This window comes from Arachis duranensis, chromosome 6 (assembly GCF_000817695.3).
Source record: "Arachis duranensis cultivar V14167 chromosome 6, aradu.V14167.gnm2.J7QH, whole genome shotgun sequence".
Taxonomy (NCBI): domain Eukaryota; kingdom Viridiplantae; phylum Streptophyta; class Magnoliopsida; order Fabales; family Fabaceae; genus Arachis; species Arachis duranensis.
This window is the reverse complement of record NC_029777.3, coordinates 35,276,895-35,281,665: the sequence shown is the minus strand read 5'-3', so window position 1 is coordinate 35,281,665 and position 4,771 is coordinate 35,276,895.

Genomic DNA, 4,771 nt, shown 5'->3' with positions numbered 1-4,771 from the left:
AAGAGTAATTTGTTCCGCTAAAAAGAGGAGGTGTAGCGGTTGAGTTACCTTCGCTAGTGTTGTTGTTGTTAAAGCTTGTGCTTGCCATGATCTTTTCCCTTAAACGGTTAAGTCTTTCAAAGGGTTAAGCTCTGATGCCACTTGTAGAACCTATGCACAATTACTCAAGAGGGGGGGGTGAATTGAGTAATGCAACAACAATTTATCTTTTTGTGAAAGTTAAAGACAATATATAAAAGTGTTATTGTACTAGTATTTTTCCAAGAGCTTAACTCAATTGCTAAGCATTTATAAGGAGCTTTTACTTTCCAATAGGCACCAACTCAAATAAATTGATCAAGCTTTTCACCAATTGGACTTAAGCTACTCCTTAAGTACTTACGAAGCTACTTTTCGATCACAATTTATTTGCTCAAAGGTAAAAGACAATAATATTGAAGAGATGAGTTTGGAGAGATGCAAACGCTTATTTAGAGTGGTTCGGCACAATCCTTGTCCTACGTCCACTTTCTTTCTCAATCGCAATTGAGAAGTTCCACTATTGCCAAGCTTCAAGGTGCTCGCGCAAAACCTTTTACAATCTGAGTCCTTAGTTTCTAACACCTCACGGTATATGATCACCACTCGTATACTAACCCACTCCACTTAGAGATACCTTCTCTAAGATTTGCCTTGAGTACTTAGTATACCTCTTTGGTATCCTCACCGACTATAGTGTTTATAACTCTTGACTCAACCTTGGAGATCACACTCCAATTTACAAAGTGTACAAGAAAACGATTCTCAAAGAATTGTTGAGATGAAATGAGTACTCTCTAGAAGAGTGTATGATTACAAGTTTAGCACTATTGAACCAATTGATATTGCTCTCTCAAATTGTGTATTATAACACCTTAAAAATGTGTAGAATGAAAGAATATGAACAAGATAGTTTGCAAATACTCAAGTATTTGAAATAAGGCTTCAATCCATCTATTTATAGATTCCCCAAACCTTAGAAACGTTGGGGAATTAATGGGATGGAGCCTTTTTTGTCAAAACTAGCCGTTTTTTATGTTTTTGAATTATTTGCATCGATGCATAACACTTTGCATCGATGCAAATGTGTCTTTGATGCTGAAATTTGAATTTTCAGCTAGGTTGCATCGATACAAACATCTTGCATCGATGCAACAAGTCGTTGCATGCTTTGCATCGATGCAAACCTTAAAGAATGGCTTAAAATCACTTTAAAACACTTAGGATTCATCTCAAACTTGTTGGAGTCAATTCCTATGCTTTTGTACCTTTGAAAACAAGTTTTAAACCATTTGGCTAGCATCGAATTGCAAGATGTGCATCAAAACATTTTGTGAGTGTGTGTTGAGAGATTTAGCAATTGGTTCTTTAACAAGAAGTTACCTAAGTCCTAAGACACTATACTTGTCTTCAAATGTTGTGGACTTGAGTTTCTTGTTGTTGTTGTGTTGCTTTCAACTCTTCATTCCTCAACGTTGAATGTTGGTTGATCTTTCAACATGCTTGTTCATTCAAGTTGTTTGTTGGTTTGTCTTTCATGTCGTTTGTTGGTTTGTCATTCATCAAAACCTACGAATACAAACTTCACATACAAGCAACATGATTTACAGAAACTACAAATTGCAGCACATATTAACAGAGAAAACAACTTAATTTCAATTTTCAAGATAAACAAGAAAAATAATCTATTGAATACAGAAAAATATCACAGCTTATTTCCACCATTTTTTTTAATTGCTTTAAGTTCTTAATTGAAAAATTCTATGCAATTGACAAATCCAGGAAGTCATTGATCAAACCCTAAATCAACTTTCAAACACATACAAATCACACTATTAATTCTACATTGACAAGTAAAAATATGATTTTTCTTTTCATAACATCCGAAAATCAAGTTAGAAATGAAGTATGATGTTGAGAGAGGAAACCTGAATTATAGCTCGAGTTGAACAGAGCAGAGCTTCAGGCGGTGGCAGCGGCGATGAAGAAAAATGCAATCATGGTGGTAGAGGATGGAGAAAAATGTGGACTTAGGGTTGAATGGAGTGCGTACAAAGAGAAGCAAAAACGAAAGGAATTTGTGGTAAATGTAAAAAAATAATAATTACTATTAAACCCCGTATGAGGCATCTTTATAAATTATTATTTGTGCACATCAGAAAAGCTCAAAAGAGCTGAGCTTATTATACACAGACCCAATTAAATTGGTGTTTATTAGCACGTTTCAAACTGTGTAAACTCGAAAAAATAGTTTACGTTAAATGATTTGATCGACCAATTTCATTCCATAATTTTTTATAAAGAAAAAAACTAATTTAACTCACATATAAATATAAAAAACCGATTTCAACATTTTCTCCTCCGTTACTAAACCAAATTCTAGATTTCTAGTCACTTTATTATGAAGTCCGGTCCGTTATAGGGATGTTTAGGGGTCGAATTAATTTGGATTTGGAGTAAAATAAGAATCGAACCAATTAAATTATAATTAGTTTGGATTAGTTTGATTATATATATATTTTTTGTTGTGTATTTAAGCTAAATCAAATATATTAAAAATGGATTGGTTCGGTTCAGATAATTAAGTATACGATGAAATAAAAATTAAAAAAATAAAAAAAAATGATAATTTTTTTAGAAAAATAATATAAATATGATAACACATGTAATATCAACTAACAAGTTAATAATATTTTAACAGTAAAAAAAATAAAAAAAAGCTCTAATCCATGTGACTTTTTTATCCAAACTATCCAAGTAACTTCCTGCAGACGCGCCTCTCCCACTTCTTCAGTCGTTTGTCATACACGCGCCTCATATAACGTAAACCTTCTGCTGCGTGATAAACCTTTGGTCAATGTAAACCTTTTACTGCAACATAAACCTTGTTCTCTTCTCGCGTTTTCGTTCTTCTTCTTCTTTCTCTGCTCGCGTTCTTCTTCTTCTTCTTCAACGATGCCAAACAATTTGGGAAGTACCTACTAAGAATGAAAAAGAAGAACCAAAATTTCTTCTTCGAGCGCAACCTCAAAGGCGATCATTGCATTAAACATGAATTCTGGGCCGACGCAAGAAGCAGGGCCACATATGAATATTTCGGAGACGTGGTTTCATTCGACACTACCTACAACACAAACAGGTATTCCGTTCAGTCACATATTGTTTTATGTTTGGTGAATGTACAAATTTCGGTCCACCACTGTCTGGGTGCATCTATTTATGCAGGTACAATCTGGTTTTAGGTTCTTTTGTAGGCGTGAATCACCATGGTCAGTCGACACTTCTTGAATTCGCGTTGATGAAAAATGAGGACATCCAATCATTCAAATGGCTATTTGATTGTTGGCTCCATTGCATGGGAGGGAAGGCACCAAAAGGCATTCTTACTGAAAAATGCGCATTGATTCAAAGGGCAATTGAGCCATGCATGCCAACAATAATTCACAGGTGGTGCATCTGGCACATCATAAAGAAGATCCCAAACAAACTAAACGGCTACAAGGGACACGAAAAAATTGAACAAGAGATGAGCCAAGTTGTTTGGAACTTGTACACGAAAGACGCATTTGACAGAAACTAGAATGATTTCCTCACAAAGTACGGCCTCGGATGCAACAAGTGGCTTTCAGGTCGTAGAGAAATCAAGAAGAAATGGAGTTTGGAGCTTTTCAGCAAGTGTGCGCATGCACACACCTGGGCGTACGCACAAGTCCCAGCATATGACCTCATTTAATGCAAAACGCTAGCAGCGAATTTTGGGCCTCCAAAATCCAATCTAACTCATTCCTGAAGCTATTTCAACCCTAATTCAAGAGGAGGCAAGGGAGAGCAATTAGATTTAGCTTATAGCATGTTTTAGGTCATTTCTAGAGAGAGAAGCTCTCTCTTCTCTCTAGAATTTAGGGTAGAATAGTTAAATTTCTGTTAGATTTATGCTTTGATACTTGCTTTAATTTAGTTTTCTTTACTATTTCTTGTTCTAGCATTTTACTTCTTTTAGTTTTACTTGTTATTTCTTTTATTTGGTTATTTTATTGTTGATAAACTCTTGTTAATTTTAATTTCCATTAATGCAATTTGATGTTTTTATATTTATTGTTATTTAATTGAGTTGTTATTATTATTTTCTTGCTTTTGGTAGCTTTAGAATTTATTATTATTGCAATTTAATATGCCTTTATTTTCATGCACACCAGGTGTTTGATAAAATGCTTGGCTTAGTTTTAGTGTAATTTTTCCTCACTCTTGGCTTGGATTTGAGGACTTTGGTGACCTTGAGTCATTGATGTCCATTCTTAATTGAGATATTAGAGTAGTTAGTTGATTTGGTTTCCATTAACACTAGTCTTTCATTAAGCTAATTAGCGAGTAGACTAGGACTTGTAGATTGAGATCAATTATGCCTATTTGACTTATCCTTGATGTTAGGGTTGACTAAGTAGGATTAACTCTTCATAATCATCATGTGTTTGTGGTCAATGGCTAAGATAGATAACCTTGACTCTCAACCCTTGCCAAGAGGTTTCTTAGCATTTGAATTTTCCTTTCTCTTGATTAATTGCCTTGACTTTAATTGCCTTTGATATTTAGCTATTGTTTGTTTCTTTAATTTCTTGCTATTTACATTTCTTCCCTCTTGCAATCTCAAAACCCCTTTCCCCCTAATAGCCAATAATTGATCACTTTATTGCAATTCCTAGGAAGAACGACCTGGGATTTAAAACTCCTAATTATTTTGTGTTGAATTGTGACA